This window comes from Furipterus horrens, unplaced genomic scaffold, assembly GCF_987537825.1.
Source record: "Furipterus horrens unplaced genomic scaffold, mFurHor1.1.pri manual_scaffold_17, whole genome shotgun sequence".
Classification (NCBI taxonomy): domain Eukaryota; kingdom Metazoa; phylum Chordata; class Mammalia; order Chiroptera; family Furipteridae; genus Furipterus; species Furipterus horrens.
This window is the reverse complement of record NW_028327187.1, coordinates 100,751,002-100,770,928: the sequence shown is the minus strand read 5'-3', so window position 1 is coordinate 100,770,928 and position 19,927 is coordinate 100,751,002. Positions and strand designations below refer to the sequence as shown.

General features: G+C 37.4%; 1 protein-coding gene across 1 annotated transcript in view; it reads left to right on the top strand.

Annotated features, from left to right (window-relative positions):
* Positions 1–19,927, top strand: part of IL1RAPL1 (interleukin 1 receptor accessory protein like 1) — a 598,169-nt gene that overhangs the window by 500,896 nt on the left and 77,346 nt on the right. The window lies entirely within an intron of this gene.

Sequence of the window (19,927 nt, the reverse complement as noted above, 5' to 3'; positions counted from 1 at the left end):
AAAAAAAGCCAGAAAAATAGTAAGAAGGGAAACATTACTCATGGACCCGCGGGTAAAAAATGTAGTCATAAAAGACCATGAACTCAAATCCCAACTCTGCTAATAATATGTGGTGTGAATGCTATAATATGTGGTATGAATGCTATAAACTTTCTGCAAATCATTGTACCAGTCTGTGAAATACTGACCTATTTTGCAATTTTAGTGTAAGAGATGAATAAAACCTTTTCCAAGGCACTTTGAAAATAGATTCTGCATTTCAGAATAAATGTTAAACAATGATGATGATGATGGAATAGCTGACACAATGCAAATTTTAAATAGAGCAGAGTAACTTTCTAATTATGGGCTAAGTTTTATTCTTTATAAGTGTAATTAGAAAGCGACCATGTTCCTTTAATTAGAAAGTTAATTAGATTGTGACCTCTTTTCCCATTTTATTGTCTTGGACTGCAGGCCAGAGGTAAATTACAAATCCCACTACCTATGTATGTATAGTTCCCCAAAATAACATAAATATGATTATAAGGAATAATATTAGGACTTAGAAGTCAGATAGGGCCTTCACAGGCAATGGAATGGATTTCCTATTAGAGAAAATTGTATCTGGGTAAATGAAGAAGATACTCTTCTAGATCAAGCCCATATGTATATTGTGTTCTTCATGGTACTTGTTTTCATACTTTAGCATGCATGCAAGAAAATCACCTGAAGGACTTGTTAAAACACAGACTTCTGAGCTCCACACATAGAGCTTCTAATTCAGTGACTCTGGATAGGACTTAAGAATTTACATTTCTCACAAGTTTCCTGGTTATGCTGATGCTGCTATCCAGAGACCACACTTTGCGAGCCATTGCCTTAAAATATTAAAAGTATAAAGCATTAAGTATTGTTCTATTATAAAATAATTGGAGAGTTCTTAGAGTAGAACAAAGTTAGGCGAGTTTCTTCAATGTGCGAGCCTTTTATATATTACTATGCTTTAGGAATCTGCAAGAAGAAGGATCAAGTATACATTCCTCCTCAAGTGTATTTGACCTCTCCATCTGTTAGACTGTCTATAATTTAACATATTTAAGCATTGACGAAATGACAGCCAGTACGTATTACTCTGTTTACACTAAACTGTAGAGGTGGTGAGTGGCCCTTAGAGTAATAACTTCCAAAGGTGATCCCTATTTGCACTTTGCCTCTCTCCTCAGAGCTACAGCCAGAGGTTTTTCTATTTCATGTACTGTTGTTAGAATGGGTTGTTAATTAGCATTAACAGCAGAATGTTAGAATTTTTATTGGTGTAGTGATTTTCCGATGTGTGTATTGGTTAATATATTATAGAGACGCTTCCTACCCTTGTATGAACAAGGTATACAAATTTAGTTAAGACTTCATCTTTTAAAGATGAAGAAATGTGAGAAATGTTCTAAATTTGATTGCTAATCCTGGAAGCTTCTCGATTGCCTGTCTCCAATGAGTCTAATGAGCCGAATTCATTCTCTAATATTATCATATTTGCCTCAGGTGAAATTTTCATGCAAAAATAATGTTGGATCACTTTAAAAGATATTTGGGACTTCATAGAGTTGACTAGCTGTTTTTGTGCTTGCTTGTTAATAAATGTCCAGAGAAAAATTTGCTCTGAGATTTTCCCACATTATAATCTAGGAGCACAGCTCCTAGAGGAAGAAGAAAACCCGTCTCTAGCCAGTGGCAGTTATGGATATCTACAAGATAATAGTTATGCAAGATGAGATTGCTTAGATCAGATCACAACACTGCCCCTGCTCCCACTGCTATTCTTGTCTGAGTCTTTGTGAAGCATTTCATACAACCAATGCTCTTCAAAAATACTTAGGGAAATACTGTGTGATTATTTTCAATCTCTTAGAATACAGGAGGCTTATGTCACATAAAACCAAGCAGCATTACTAAACTGGTCTGCAGCATCTCTGTTGTGTTCCATGTGAAAATTCCATGCAGAGCAAAATAGAAGCACAAGAATCACATAGAAGCAAACACATGGAGGGGAGATAATGATTTCCTGTTTACATTCTTAGTAGCAATTTCCTAGGGAAATAATAACTTGCAAACTATTGTCAATTTGCCTCACTTGGTGGTATAAATTGTATACTGCCTAGAAAAAAAGTGCTCTAAAGCAGGACTGTTTTTGTCTAAAAAAAATTGTGCACCTCAACAATACTGAGAAACTCAAAGATATCTTTTTAGGCTGTTCTTATTTTGTTTCATTGAAAGCAAGATGCTCATATTTACATAATCTCATTATTGAGTGAAATTAAGAAATCTCATCCCCAATATAACGTTATGTACAAAACAGGTGCTCAGTAGATGTCTGTGTTTGTTTTTGGAATCATTTCTGTTGGCATTTCAATTTCATCTTACTATATGTGCTTAGAATATATTTTTTAAAACTTATTTTGATGGCACAATGGCCCTGCTCTACAGTAGACTTCGAATGAGTACAATTTTAGTCCAGAACTAATGGAAAGCACTCGGCTTTGGAGTTATATTTGAATTAAATTATTGGTTTTATCACTTACTAGCTCAGTTGAGTGAGGGAACACCCTGGAAAAATCCTTGATTTATTTGAGTTTCAGTGTGAAACAACCCCAAAGGTGATTAATAATAAATCTTACCACATAGGATGACTCATTCATTCATTCAACTAACATTTATTGACTATCTACATATGACAAGCATATTATCTACTGTTATGGAGTCCCCATCTAGCCACAGAAAACAGAAAAGACCACCTGCAAATATGTAGTATAATATATGGGGATGATGAGCACTGTGAAAAAAAAAGTCAGGATAAGAGAGCAATAGAGATTATAAGGATGCTATTTAATATATTAGGAATCAGATGCAGCAAATGGTACACTGTAGTCTATTATGATTACTGTTATTGGCATTATCACTGATGCTGATGCATTTTCATAGACACTTGACTCATGTCCATGTGTAGTAGACAAGCCTGAGGAAAGAATTTCTAACTCATAAAAGGTCCTCACAAATGAACTGTGACTTATGGGAGGAAACACTACTTTAGGTGAGAGCCTTATTATGATCATTGCAATAGTTTACGCTTCCAAGATTATTGATAGAGGAAGTGTGCCAAATGTTTTATATTCACTGTTGCTTTGAATTCTCCCAACAATTCTGTAAGTTAGATATTTAGAATATTCTAAAGTAACTTGCCAAGATAACCCAGACACTTTCTATCAGGCCTGGGACTGGAGCCTGGAGAAATGTGAAAACAATATCCATGCCCTTATTCACCATATTCATAATGTAAACTATATTGGTACACACACACACAAAAAAAAAAAACAGAAAATTATAACACTTTTCAAAATGTGTATATTTCTACTGATATTACAGAATAAAGAACTAAACTTTTGAGGAGGTCCAAGAGGGCAGAGGAATAAGTGGAAGCTGCACTAACCTCTTCCCAGGGCCAATCTGGAATTACAACTAAATTGTAGAGAAAGAATTCTGAATCAACAACTGAACACTAGCTAGAGAGAAGTCTTGTAACCATGGACAGACTGAAGAAACCACTTCAGCACAACAAGACTGGTAGGCAGTGTGGAGAAGGCGTGTGAGGGCTGGCTGGGTTCCCACGGGCAGCAGCTGAAGTGCTGGAGAGATATTTCAGCAGCCAGGGAGTTCCCCTTGAGAAGTGTGGGGTCTAAATCCCAAGCAGGGCTCCCCAGCCTACAGCACCAGAGCCTGAAAGGAACCCAGATAACATCCAGCTGTGAAAAGCAGCCAGGTTTCTCTGACAGGGAGAGACAGCTAGAGATACAGAGAGCCTCTTAAAGAGCCAATGCACAACATTTTCATTTGCAGCCACTTACTCTGGGCTCCAGCAGAGGGAGGACAGAGTGGACTACAGGTGTTTGAGGGGAGTCTGGGGTTGGTGGCTCTGGGGAGAGAACTAAAGGAACAGCTGCCAGGATCCTTGTGCTTAGTCATTCCCCATACTGAAAAAGCCATCTTTCTCAGGCAGAGCACTTCTCTGCAAGTGGCATCAGCGTGCAGGGAAGCAGGTGGCCAATAGACATATGAAAAGATGCCCAGTGTCACTAATCACCAAAGAAATGCAAATTAAAACCACAATGACATACCATCTCACACCTGCCAGAATGGCCATCATCAATAAATCAACAAACAAGTCTGGAAAGGATGTGGGGAAATGGGAACCCTTTTGCACTGTTGGTGGAAATGCAGAGTGGTGCAGCCACTGTGGAAAGCAGTATGGAGATGCCTCAAATAATTAAAAATGGTTCTGCCTTATGACCCAGTGATTCCACTTCTGGAAAAACATCCTAAGAAACCCAAAACACTAATTTGAAAGAACATAAGCATTGCAGCATTGTTTATCAACGCCAATATAAAGCAACAGCCCAAGTGCCCATCAGTAGATGAGTGGATAAAACAATTATGGGACATTTACACAATGGAATACTACGCAGCCGTAAAAAAAAGAAGAAAGTTAAACTCTTCACAACAGCATGGATGGACCTGGAGAACATTATGCTGAGTGAAATAAGCAGTCAGACAAAGATATGTGCCATATGATTTCACTCATGCATGGAATCTAATGAACAAACTCAGCTAACAAAGAAAATGGGGACAGACTCATAGATGGAGAGCAGGATGACAGCTAGTGGGGAAATGAGGGGGTGGAGGGACTGAGCAAAAAGGAAAAAGGACTCGTGGACATGGACAACAGTGTGGTGACTGCTGGGGCAGGGAGGTATGAGGGGACTAAATGGTAATGGGAAAAAATACAATAGAGCTTTTTTTTTAAAAAAAAAGAAGAAAAAAAAATAAAACATAAAAGGGAGTAAACTTTTGCTCCTGATTTTGGAACTTATTCTTCTGTGTTTTCCATTTTTAAATGAAAAATGTATTTTAATACCAGATAAAAAATAAAAAATAAACTTTTAGAGAACATATGTGTGCACCCAAAACTTCAGAGAGAGAGCTTTTTTTTTTTTAATTCTAAACACTGAGAGAGTAAACAATGTACTTTGACTTTAAAAAAATATATAGCCTACCCTCAAATCAATATTTACCCATCATCTCTCTACACAGTGTTGGAGGTCACAATCAAACTCCTGAATAGAATCATTTATACAATCATCACTAAGTCCTATTTAAGATATGGAGATTTTATAAGTTAGGTGTTTAAGAAAGCAAGCACCTAACTAAGACAGCTTATTAGATTTTTGAACTTTATTTAGTAGAATGACCTTGGTGGCACAAATGCTATAAATTAGTTTTGAATTACTATTCAGGGTGACCTGTGAGGGGCCATGAATAGACAGACAATCAGCTAGCAAATTTATTACAAAATAAATCCCTAGCAACCTACTGGTTTTCTTTCCTAGTGAAGTTTCTCAAAGCATAATCCTATCACTTTTGAGTTGAATGAACTAGTCACTATCTCTCAAGCTGAACTACAACATCACATGAAAGTTTAATTTTCATTTTATTTTATTTGACCTTGAGTAAGCTGGATCGTAAAAAGGCATTATGATCTCCAATTCTAAACTTTAAGCCTCTTGTATCTGCTCCACCTGGCATGATTCCTCAAGAAACCTTGTGAAATTTTAAAAAGAAATTGGTCAAATTGGCCACCTCTAATTTTACTGCCCCAGATATTTAGTCATCTCTTTTTTCTTATCAGTGCTTCTCAAACTCCAGTGACCAAATAGATAACCCCTATGCATGGGGAAGAAACTTGCAGTAATAAATCCCAGACATTATCCTCTTTAGCTGGGCACCCTGTTCTAATGCTTAACACTATGCCTGGCACATAGTTCTCATTCATATGGTGTTAGTTGCTTAAATCACTAACTCAATGAATCAATGACTAGATCAACCACCTAACAAACAAACAACAAAGTTCACCTTCAATTTTCATTTATTTGGAGTTCAATTCAGGGCCATAGAACCCATTCGAAAAAGTATTGTATGTAGATATAGCAGTAAATGATTCATGATTTACACTTTCTGGAAACACATTTTTATCTTAACTGGACTTTTTGTAAACATCAAACTAAATGAATGCTTAACTGGAAATTTCAGGTTCTCATTGGGCAAAATGATGAGGGAGGCAATGTGGAGAGGTGATTTCATGTGTTTTTACATCCTTTTCAACATCCAGCATCCTAGAGTGTAAAATAAGGTTTAGATTTCCACTCTTGCTATTGGAATTGCAGATTTCCCAAACTAGGCTCTCTCTATTTCTTCTTTATAGCCTCATCTTTATATAAATACGCAATTCACCTGGAAAGCATAAAATGAGCACTACATTAGGTAGCAGATGAATAGGACAAAGGAAGCTAGTGAAAACCTTCTTTTGATATAATAATTTCTCATTGTGTGTGCCAGCACCCAAGAATTTATTTCTCCTAGAATCTTAAAGTAGTAATTATAGTATAATAAGATACATTTCAAAATTTTAAAGAACATTTAGGATACATCAGTGCCCATTATTTGATAGCCATGAGATTAATATACAATCAAAAATATCCTTAATATTTTAGTTCTGTATTAGTATTAGTATTTCAAATACTTATCACATGTTAGGACCCATATTCCCACCTCTTACAGTAGGGAGGCTTTATGAAGGGGAGGCACTGTCCCTAGGTTTCTAGTGATGGTTAGTGTTATCCATTAGCAGCTAAATGGAAGTCACCAGATGCAAGTCCGTAAGCTGGGGTGAGACAAGGAACACCGGGCTAAGTCTTATGAGCCATAGGCTTCAGCAGAAGCTCAGAGTCTCAACATAAAACTCTCAAATAGAATAGGAGTGTTTCAGGTAAGAATTAGGATAGTGACATGATCTTCTTGCTGTATTCTCTTCCCTGTTGTCAAACTTGTTCAACTTCAAGGATGGATACAACAGCAACTGCTATTCTGTGGATAGCCAGGGTGAGCACACGCTACAGTATCTGTCAAGTACTATGAAGTATTTGAGAATTGTTGGGGTAGTTGAATTTGAGAAAAAATTACAACAAGAGGCCCTCCTTGGCATAGTCCGGCAGAACCTGCATAAGCAGAAATGAAAAATTAGGATGGAGAGTAGGCTTCTCTAAGTACAATAGAAAGTAGATTAGTGTGACTTCTTTGGCATTGTTATGGAAATGTAATAGAAAACTAATGTGGAAATGAAACAGTAGTGACATCAAGGAGTGAGTGACGCGATGAGAGCTATTCGGGGAAGTTGCCTTAGAAGGTGACCAGTCAGGACCAATTCTAGAAAAGGACTGGTGGAAGATATTCAGCATGGTGAATGGACATGGTTCAGTCGTACATTGGATAATGTGAGCAAATGATAGAGTGGTATAAAGCATCATTCAAAGTCAAGGAATCTGACTATCGCCAGTGACAGAGAGACAAATAAATAAAGAGGGAAAATGTATGAGAGGGAGGGAAATAAGATGAGTTTTTAAATGATTATTTTCAGTTTCTACATTATTCCTTCTGCTTTGGAGTTTCCAACTTCCCACATCTAGGGGACAGGTGAGGATGGGAGATGGTCCCACCTAGAAGAACCTGATCAAGGCTGAGGGCAACTAGGCTGCTATGGCCCCTCCCATTCAGTGGAAGACTTAACATTTGTTGTGGGATATGGGATGCAATTGCTGAACTGATAAATCTACTCTCCCTCCCAAGGCCTCCCAAATCACAGCTCCAAATTGACTTCATAGGAAACCTCTTCCACCACTGTTTCTGTTATCCTGGCTTATATTCATCATAATTCCCTATATGCAGAGCCCTTTCTTCTCCTTGTGTTCTGATAGTGGTGCTACTTTATGGATTGCCCTCCTGGTGACAACCTTCTGCTTGGCTGGTTCTCTGAAACATAGCATAGATTTTCTACTACTGTGTCTCATTCACCTGTTCAGAAACCACCACCTCATTTGGATTCTGCCCATTCATCAATGCCCAGCAAAGGACCAAATTGTGGCTTGAAAAAGAATGTACTAAGAAACTGTGCCTTGCAATCTGGCTATCTGTCTATAATTCTGTCTCAGTCTGCAGGTCATTTTCCTCAGCTTCTGCCTCATCATAGAGAGCTGATGTTGTTTCATAATAGTGACAACCTACTATGTGTAAAACAGTATGTACAGGACTCTCTGCTATGTACTTTGCATACATTATCTCATGTAGTCTTTTTGGCTATCCTGAAAAATAAATATTATTACTTGTTTTTGCAGATGACAAAATTGAGTTTCCCAAATATTGAATAATATGACTCATATAGTGCAGGAAATAACACAGTCAGACCTAAAGTAAGGTCTGCTTAAACTCGAGACTTGCCTTTTTCCAGTGTGCTCTAGCAAAATATGAATGGAGAGAGGTATTAGGAGACAGCTTACTGACTCTTGCCACCTTTCCTATTTGCCAGGCTGAACCTTTAGACCATGTATCCCAGACTCATGATGATTATATTATGCTGTTTAACTTAAAAGTTACTAAGAGATATCTATAATTTGATATTCTATAATCAAGAAGAGAGTGAGAAAAGAGTGGGCACAACCAGAATACTAGAAACATGGATTGGAGGTTTGTCTACATGCAGGTCGTATTAAATTCCTAGTGCTGCTGTAACAAATGACCACACATTTAGAGGCTTAGAGTTCAGTCAGTCAGAAGTATGATATGGGTCTCATTGAGAAAAAAATCAAAGTGTTAGCAGAGCTGAATTCCTTTTGAAAACTCTAAAGGAGACTCAGTTTCCTTGCCTTTTCAAGCTCCTGGAGGCTGCCTACATTCTTTGCCACATGGCCCCTTCCTCTGTCTTCAAAGGTAACAACTCATCTATCTGACTGTTTCCTTCCTGCTATCTCTCTCTGACCACAGCAGTAAAGATTCTTTGCTTTTCAGGACTCATGATTAGAATGACCCACCAGAATACACTCCAATCTCAAGGTCCATAACTTTTATCATATCTGTAAAGTCCCTTTGCCATGTTAGGTAACATATTCATAGGTCCCAGGGGTTTGAATGTGACCATCTTTGGTGGGTCGGGGGGGGGGGGGTATCTGCTTTCCACAAAGGTGTTTTATGGACCAGTGAATGTACATGAGAGTCTTGTAACCAGTATCAACAAGAGTCATTTTGATACACAGCACAACCAGCCAAATGAAAAGGAAGTCCTCTGAGGTGCTGTGCACAGTGATACTCCCACTTTCATTCTAGAGAACTATATATTTTACCCATGTGGTGGCCACGTTGTCTTGCCTCAAAGTGACTGTTACTTCAACATCTTGCTAGATAATGCCATACACTCCAGTTCAGCCCATCTAACCATTAGAATGGGAACTTTTTTGTTCAATTGGAACAAGGGGATTCCTGTCATTTTTGCTCTTTCTCCATAAGTATCTGATTTTGTGGTAATTTGAAATATAGACCTTTTTCTAAGTGATTAAAGTTGACATTTTCTCTACCTTGCCAATTTCTTCCCATTTGGGCAATCATAAGCTAAAAGAAGAACACATATCAAGCACTGAATCTTCTACAGGTTGCGTGTATAAGACAGTGAGTACTGATAGTGCCTTTTAGCCCCTTCTCAGATTCATGGTTATCCATTTGACCTGCTTATCCATGACATTAATTCAATGTAGCCTAAATTTCTTCAGAGCAGAACATTCCTCTGGAGGAATGTTATGTCAGGTAGCTTTTCAGCACTAAACCTATAAATATCCTGCCTTATATAAGAAGGAAGTTGTAGCAAATGCTGGGTTATCTGTTGTCAGCAAGCAGCTAACATGTCTTGCCTGTAAGTTATCTTTTTACCATTTCTTTTTCTGAGTAATTGTCAGATTCAGCTAACACTCTCTCCTTTTGGTCTCATAGATCTGCTCTCCCAGGATTGACTGCCATGTGCCTACACAGCACAGCCCAGCATTATTTCAGACAGTCAAACTAGGTCACATTGTATTCAGGGCCTTCCTCACAACACACTCATCTCAGTTATATGTTACTATCAAAATCAGAATGCAAGTTCTATTGCACTTCATGTTGTCCCTGAGAAGAGAATTTTTATTTAAAAACTGTAAGGAATGGGAGAAAGAATGGAAAAGTAACAATATGGAACAACGTGTGCACTTATTTCTGCTTCCTTTCTTTTTCTTACTAATTAAGACAGATAATAGAGCCTTTTGGTCATAATCCTCACAGTTGCAGGTGGTAAGCTACCTTTGATGATGCGGTATCACTGGAGTGGAAGTGAGCAGTCATGGCCTTGAAAAGTAAGGCGGCAAAAGGAGCCCCGATTGTATGATTGAACCTTAGCAGCTCCCCTGCTCCATGACACTAACTGCAATAACATACCAAAGAGTGCCCTTTTGATAGGCAGTCTCTTTTTTATACAGTATGTAAATAAATACCAGGTGATTCTTCTGCAACATCTGTGGTCACCAATGAGCACATATGACCTTTCTCATTGGTGTGATCCAGCTTGATCCTCAGGTGGTGCGCCTGAGAAATCCACTGTTGGCGTGCGCCAGTGGTGAGGTTTCTTACAGCCTTGTTTGTTTTTCTGTTAATTTAGCATTAATCAGAATCGCAAAGTCAACCATGAGATCATTTGCTGCTTCTTCTGTGACACAGCTATCCTTTTCACAAATCAATATAGATAAAACTAGAGATAGAAAATGAGAGGTTACCAATCAGTACCTGTCCAGTCTGCCCTTTATGTTGCAGTAGTCATTGCTGTTAGAGCCATTTTCCTGTATAGTATTACCCAGCCATTGCACAAAACCAAGGCACAAATTCTAGATCTAAAAGGCTGTTTCCCTGAACCGCTGTTTCCCTCTACCCATTAACTTGCTTCCAGTGGAATATTTTCTATCCTCTCCGTGTCCCAGGTTTGTGGCGGTCATATTTCCCTTAGGATTTCCTTAGTTAGGTGGACTCCTTGAAATTAGCCTTGGCTGGAAAAACTCGGGTTGTTCCTGTGTGTTTTACCCCCTAGGTGACAATTCCCATAGGCCCTTCCTCTCCCTGCCATTTCCAACAAGGCAAGGAAATGTGTCATCACTTTTTGTATTTTTGTGGAAAGAGATATGCTCTAAGATAGTTTAAATCTATTCATTAAAGTTAAGAAAATATTCTGTATTATATCCATTCATTCTAAGACATTCCCCCTCCCTGACTTATCTCTTCAGCTATCCAAAATGATAATATGAAACTTCCAAATTTTCTTCCACAAATTCATGCTTTATTATCTGGACCACATCAAATTAGATTACCATTCCTGGGACCCTTGAAGTGATCTTTGGGAAATCATAGTACCAACAGAAATTATAAAATAAAGGTGCTCACGTAAGAGGAATGATCGCTTGCCAACCATTGATATATTCAGATTGAAAACTAATGCTCACACTTCAACTCTAGCTTTTACTGAAAAGTACATTTCATTGCTTCATTCACAATAGGCTGTTGATACAATTTGGCAAACCATTTCACCCAGACTTCTGGCAACATAAACAGTGAAAGATATCCCGCTGAGATAGGTGCTTGGAGTATCTTAGGGATATAAATTTCCACCCTCCAAAAATCTCACCTTAGCATTTATCTTTGATTTAGGGTGGTCAATTTTAAATATAAGTGGTTCTATTAATAAAACATATTCCTTTCACATTTTTTCTCTTAAAGAGAATACAATGTTAAGGGTTTTTTGTTTGTTTTTGTACATAAGTGTAATGGCTACAACACTTACCACCCCCTACTTCCCTAACACACTCATATACACATGGTTTTTTAAATCCCCAATTCTCAAACAGTTTTCTCTGTGTGAATTCCTTGGACATACTGCCTCCCGGTGGTGTGAATCAGTTCTTTTCTATCTTTCATTGTCCCTAGAGTGATTTCTAGAAATCTATCTGTAATAGAATCATTATTTCATAATGGTTAAATATTCAGAAAACTAGGTATTTCAGAAATGTGGACTAATTACCCAGTAAAAGCATACATTTAAGCAAACTGTACAGATTTTAAGACATCACAACCTCTATCAAGTAATCTGAGGACTTTCTTCATCAGCTTCCTCTGAGGTTCTCGTTACCCAAATTTATTCCAGAACCTGCTACAGACTTACCAAACTGGAGTCTTTGAGGGTGGAGCCAGGAAAGGGAATCTGATCTGGTGATTTTCATACACATTGAAGTCAGAGAACCATTCCCCTCAGAGCCATTAGAAATTCAGTTCAGGAGGGTGTAGAATTCTACAAGGGGCAATCACAACATGCCATCTAAAGAATTCCTAACCCCAAGTCTGTACATTTCACTTGTTTATTTCTCCACTAAACACCTTATCTCTGGAAAAGGGTTAAGAAAGGATAGTGGGGAAAGCTTAGAAGGAAATATGTGGTGATCAGATGATATGGTAATGATCCGATACTTTTATTATCTCAAGGAAGAAGGAAATGCTAGAGAAAGCAGATACTGACCAACTCCAGTTCAGAGCTAGTTCATCCTTTGGCTATGCGACTATGTGACTTAGACAAGTTAAATAACTCTGATGATCAAAATGTGAATACTAACAGACACCATACTGTTGTTGTAAATATTAAATGGCTAATGTAATGGTTCCAGTGCAATAGTAGATGCATAGTAGCCCCCCACCCCATGAATTATTTCCTTTTCTTCAATTGCTGTCACTACTACTCAAAAGGGGAGACTTTAAAACTTTGAGGGAGTTCTGACGGCAAAGTCTAAAGTTTCTTCAGGTCATGTCTCTAGATCATCATACAGAGATGTAATGTGCCAAAAAGTATAGTCTGTACACTTCAGGAAATGAACACCGGTGTGCTTTATCCAATAGCAGCAATGGTCATCTAGTATTTGCAACTTCAGGGCAGGGCTCCTCAGAAAGATACCCAAGGATCCAGTCACATAAGTGAAAAAGACTACACCTAAGGGTAAGCTGCACAAAGAAGACTGTCCTATAGTCCTTTTACTTTCAGGAAGGAGAATATATCAGGAGAGAGAAGAGTAAACAGCCCTGGAAAATGGCGGTAAAGGAGAGTAAGTAGGACAAATGAGACTAATAAAAGAAGTAGAGCACAGTGAAGCTAAGTAGACTAACAACTCATGATAAATTGACTTCGTGTCTTGACTCCTGATTCTTGAATCAGAATCTTCCACTAACAAACTACTGAATATGGTTTAGCACCCTCTATGAATGGTGCAATAGACTAGACCTAATCACCCAGAAATAAACAAGTCCCATCTCTGCCTTCTAGGATTTTGCAGAATAACAGAAAACCTCAACGAATCTGGCACCAGAAATGGGCAGCTAATCAGGAAAAATTAAGCTTATCTCAATGTACTTAGGCTAAGAAGAAACAGCCCCATACTTCTTGTTAAAAATAAATGTGATTTAATTGCTCAAAGAGATCCCAGTGCACAGATTATCACGGTAAATAATTGTACACCCATCTCTTTGCGAATCACAAAGCAACCTCCTCCGAGCACCTCAGATGCCTTTCCAAATCACCACAGAGGGAGACTTTTAATCATTTCAATAACCAGAGCCCGTTTTGTTCTCAAATAATGCTGGAAGGTTTCTAACATCTGTGCTATCCATAACACTACAATTTTTTTGGCTTTATATCAGCAGGGGGGTTTTGTTTGTTTGTTTGTTGTTTGGTTCATGTTATCATATTCCAGGAATAAAACAGTTCTGCAGGTCAATGCCACAGGTGCAACTATGCATATATTCTTCTCTTCAGATTTCTATTTTCTGGATTAGGACTACATAGTGACTGGAGGTATTGCCTGCATCTGCCTTTCATTATGAATTTTGGCAAAATGAGTGAAGATTGACTTTTACGCATGCCTTCTTACGTTGAAGATCTGGAATGAGCCCTGGCTATACTGCTAACAGTATGGAGCCACTTATTGATGTGCATTGCTGAAGGATCAGCATTCCATCTTGTTTATCCCCAGGAAAGATAGCCACTTAGGGACAAATTAGCATCAATATGAACTATCCTGTAGAAGAGTCACAATAGAAATACAAAATACAAAATACAGAAATGAATCATTTTAATCACTACATTTTTCAATAAAATTCTATTGAAAAGAGTAATTAACAAATTATTATGTTAACCTAGAAAAAATAACATAATTGCTGTATAATCTCTAAGAAGACATTAGATACAAACAGGTGTTTGCATGTTCTCACATATTCTGATCTCAGGTATCTGATTCATTAACTCATAAAATGAGTAGGATGTAAGCTAATTGGCAAGTTTTTGCAGTGCTAAATGTCTAATGTGAGTCCAAATTAGCTCTGAGTTTCAAAAATCATTAAAACAGAAGGCAAAACTTTGAATAATTTGTGAATAAATTTCTACACCTTAGAGTTTTCCTTTAAGTCTGAGACCAAAACGATCATGGAAGAAACGTAAATGTTTAGTTCTCAATGACAGTGACTTATATGAGAATGTCAGATCCAAGAAAACAAGCATTATTGTATATTATTGATCACCAGTGTATCCACAGTGCCTAGAAGAATGCCTGGCACATAGTGGACCTTTAGTGAATTTTCCTGAAGTAAAGAAATGAATTAAACTTATGTTTTATTACAGTTTCTCTGTCAGAATTACCATCATTGGTCAAGCCAAGTAGTAGGCATGTGTATCTTTCTTAGGAGGAATAACTACAGGAGGATATGGTACTGAAAGCTAGCTCGTGGAAGGCATGGGTTAAGGTGTCTCATGGATACCTGGTCTCATAATGGGCTCTGCACAACCGTAAGCTCAAACTAACTACAAAATTAGGACAACCATTTCTCTAGCTACGGCCTCACTTTGTTTGCCTACCAAACACCACTCAGGGAGTTCTCCTTCCCATTTTTCCCGACCGTCACTTTGCTTTCTTCACTAAGAACCATTTACCCTTCAGTCCTTGCCCACTGTATTTATATGCATTTAAGAGGATTCCATTCATTGCTCTTCTAACTTCACTTTTGCAGTGGATGCGAGAACACAATTTGAGGCACTGGTGTGAAGAAAATTGGGGCAAATTTTCTGAATCCACTCTCTGTTTCCCAGCCCATTCTTTAGCTTTTCAGATTCTTAATGAGGGCAAAGGAGATTTCAGATGCCTTTGTGACAATGAGGAACAATCTGAAATAGCCATTCTTGGTTCTGTGTTATCTACAATCATGAACCTTTTTATTAGCTATATTTTTAGGGAAAATTTATTTTTCTCTTCTCTCTGAATGAAAGGAAACTGTGTTGCTTTTCTGTCAGTTTCTAGAATTTCACTTCCAAGAAATGGTATAAAGATATATCAGTCACAGAAGAGGTCTTCTGTTAGTTCTTTTGGCATTATCGATGCTTTGATTTAATGTTTAAAATAGCATATTGTGTCTCTCATACAGTTAAATGTACACTAACCATTTGACCTGGTAATTCTACTCTCAAGTATTTACCATAAAAAATGAAAATGCATATTCACACAAAACTCTGTACATGAATATTCATGGAAACATTATTTGTAATAGCCAAAAAACTAGAAGCAGACCAAATGGTCTTCATTGGGTAACTGGATAACTAAATAGTGGCAAATGGTGACAGAGGAGACTTGGCCTGGGTTGGTGAACACACAATGCGATATACAGATGATATATTATAGAGTTGTACACTTGAAACCTATATAATTTTATTAACCAATGTCACCCCAATAAATTCAATAAGAAAATAAAAACACAAAGACCAGACATCCAGAATCTTACATCGTCGTCGTCGGCAGCCGTCCGTCTCGAGAGACGATGGTGTAGCTTCTTAAGAGTCTATCTGCACCGCCGAGAATGGCTGTGCAGTCCGACTCGGGAGTGACATGGTATCTGTCTCCTCCCGTGTTGAATCGACATCTTGCGATGACGCTGAAGCTACAGAGCCTTACAACAAGCAAGGAAAATCTCATGCTAGGAGATCAATGAGTAGTTTGCCAACTATTGATACACAAACCAACTTGGATAGATCTCAAAGACATTAGTATACTGAGTGAAAGAGTCCAGGCTCAAAGGGTCACATACTGTATGATTCCATTTGTGTGACATTCTGGAAAAGACAAACTATAGTTATGAGAACAGAACAGTGGTTTCCTGGGATTAGGAATAGAGGGAGAATTGTATTCCACGATAGTACAAGGGAGATTTAGGGGTGATGGAACTCTTCTGTTACCTATTTGTAGTGGTGGTTACATGTATCTATATATGTGTTAACACATATAGAATTGTACACCAAAAGAAAACAAGTCAATTTTATTGCATGAGAATTTTAAAAGGAAAAAATTTTAAATAAAATATCATAATGTTTCCTTTGAGTTCATAACCATAGAGAGATGCCTGGAAAGGTATACACCAAAATGATATCATCTGCATGGAAGCTCTTCAGAATCACATATTTCTGTTGTTATTTGAAAATAGCTATTTCCTTTTTTAAATATTTTAAAGTAAGTTCTTTAAAATTTAGAAATGGTCAAGTGCTTTTTTGTTTGTTTAACTCGTGCACTAACAGCTTTTGATTAATACAACAACCCAAAATCATTAATAATTATTTTTATGCAGTATTTTTCTGGCAACATCAATATTATTTGGGTGCAATGAGTATTATATTACTTCCTGCCAAACTTGGAAACCAAGATGACAAGTGCCATAGGTGCTAAAAATATGTAAAATTAATAGTTTTGTGCCTAAGAGCCTCTCTTTGCACATGAAATTAGTACACCATTCTTAGTTTCATTTCATAGTATAATTGACCTCTTCAAAGAGCTCACTTTCTTCTGTTCAATTGCAAAGCTGAAATAGTTGATATGTCTGTAATAAGTTTATAAAATTAAGTTATTATACAATGAGGTTTTCAAAACTTCATCCATTCAAATATTTTAGTCATACTTTCCACAAAAGAGCAGCTAGAAAGACAAGTGCTGTCAGTATTTCTCCTTCTTCCCTGAATCCATCCTTATATGCCTTAAAAATGAGTGCATGATATGATGTCACATATGCATACATGCATGTGTATCTAAAAGATGAACGAGTGCATATCTTTGTAGCCAGATCTTTATCCTACATTTAAATATCAGAATAGAGGTATCTTTTCTTATGTTAGAATTTAAGCAAAAGAAAATTAAATGGCCTATAAAATTAATGATTCCCTTTTCTCCCATGGTAGCTTTCTTCCTTTGTTTTGCATGCAATGTAATACCAGTTTGTTCAGGTTTTTTCCACTGAGATATATTGAAAGGAATCCTTAAAATGATCGTGAAGCCTGGTCTCTAGAAGAACTAGGTGCAAAATGCAACTCAAACTAAACAAGAGAAATAAAATAAGGTATTCAAGTGGATACTGAGAGGTGAATGAATTATGTTCATTTTATGACACCTAAACATTTCATGTTTCAATTTAATGTCAAAAGTTAAACTTTAACTGGAATAAAAACTTTTCTTTCTGAGTAAAATCAGTTGACTTACCAGTTTCATGCATGAATTGAAGCTTTCAATCAGTACTTTGTTCTGTCAGATTTCCCTTTTTATGGAAAATTCTGCACCTGATTCTTTTTCCTTTAAACATCATCGAAAAGAATAATAAAAGAACACCAAGTGCTTCTTTTTGTTGAAAAAATTGGAAAAGAGACACCACAATAACCCTTTGTTTTCTTGTTTGGAAGCTACCTTTATAAAAAGGCTAATTTTATACTGGAATCTGCTGTTAAAATTGTGTGACTAATGTTTCACAATGAATCATGATCACCAACGGGGTCATTGTGTATGGCAGAGCAGAGAGATGCTTTCAACCACCATTCAAGAATAGATATTTGACCTTAAGGGGAAAAAAATGTTACAACAGAGAAAGAAAAAAGTTATTGATAAAAGGGTTAATCCACCAAGAATATATGACAATTATAATTGTATATGTGCCTCCAAACAGAGCCCTAAAACAAGAAAATGAAGAATAGATATTTTCATGAGTTCTGGTTTAATTTCCCCTATTTTCAAGGGAAAGATTACCTGTCTTGCTTCTCAAAGCATTCTCTTGCACCTTTCCTTGGTTCTTCTTGCATCTGAGTTCCCCCTCTTCTTACAGACTGTGATACTTGGCGGGGTCAATGGCCTGTGAATCTGGAGAGTGTCTTGAGGCACTTTCACTTCAATTCCAGTTGTTTAATTCTCATGACGGACCTCATCCTACAGTAAAGCTAATGTGAGGGTTAATGGATCATAAATAAGCAAGGCTGAGACCACCCAGAAAAGACATCAGGGGCCAGGCCACTGAATTAACTGAATCCACAAAGTGGGAGGATGCGTAGAGACAGAGGGAGGCTGCCTTATTTAAGAGTCATCAGCTGAAGGCTAAGGAAAGAATATTCTGGAAATTCTGCTTTCCCAAGACACAGGTAGGAATTTTAGAAGAAAATAAGAACACAGATTTTGTCGTAACAAGTCTTTCAGCAATTACTTTGCTTTTTGCTGACACTCTTGCCATTCTTCCTTCTCTTTCATTCTTTTTATTCTCCTTCTTGGCCTTCTGAACTCTCTGGTCTGTATTAGTAGAGACTTATTGGTATTCACTTATCAGAATTTAGCATATGAATAATTTGTTCTTTTTATATATTATTTTTTAAATATACTTTATTGATTATGCCATTACAGCTGTCCCAATTTTTCCTTCTTGCCCCCTTCCACTTGGTACTCCCATTCCCTCCAGCAGTCCCCACCTTAGTTTATGTCCATGGCTCATGCATATAAGCTCTTTGGCTTCTCCATTACCTATGCTGTTCTTAACTTCCCCTTGTCTATTTTGTACCTACCATTTGTGCTTCTTAAACCCTGTAGCTTTCCCTCCATTTTCCTCCTTACCCCTCCCAGATGATAACCCTCCATATGATCTCCATATCTATGATTCTGTTTCTGTTCTGCTTGCTTGCTTAGTTTGTTATTTGGATTCAATTAGTGATAGCTGTGAATTTATTTCCATTTTATTATTCATTGTTTTGATCTTCTTATATAATTCCCTTTAACATTTCATATAATAATGGCTTGGTTATGGTGCATTCCTTTAGTTTTACCTTGTCTGGGAAGCACTTTATCTGCCCTTCCATTCTAAATGATAGCTTTGCTGGAGAGAGTAATGTAGGTTGTAGGCCCTTGCTTTTCAACACTTTGAATACTCCTTGCCAGTCCCTTCTAGCCTGCAAAGTTTCTGTTGAGAAATCAGCTGACAGTATTATGGGAACTCCTCTGTAGGTAGTTCTCTGCTTCTCTCTTGCTGCTTTTAAGATTCTCTATCTTTAACTTTTGGCATTTTAATTATGATGTGTTTTCGTGTGGTCCTCTTTGGGTCCATCTTGTTTGGGACTCTCTGTGCTTCTTGGACTTGTAAGTCTATTTCCTTCACCAAATTAGAGAAGTTTTCTTTCATTATTTTTTCAAAGAACTTTTCAGTTTCTTGCTCTTCCTCTTCTCCTCTTGGCACCCCTATGATTCGTGGATGTTGGTACATTTAAAGATGTCCCAGGAGTCCCTAAGCCTCTCTCTCTCTCTTTTTTTTTTAATTCTTTTTATCTTCCTGCTGTTCTAATTGAATATTTTTTCTTCTTTGTGTTTCAAATTATTTATTTCATTCTCGGCTTCATCCTCTCCACTGTTGGTTCCCTGTAGATTTCTCTTTATTTCATTTAACGCAACCTTTATTTTTGCCTGGGTCTTTTTTCAGCATTGAATTACCCAGTGAGTTCCTGGAGCATCCTGATAATCAGTGTTTTAAACTATGTATCTGGTAAGTTGTTTATCTCCATTTCCTTTTAGTTCTTTCTCTGGAGTTTTGTTCTGTTCTTTCATTTGGGCCATATTTCTTTGTCTCTTCACTTTGG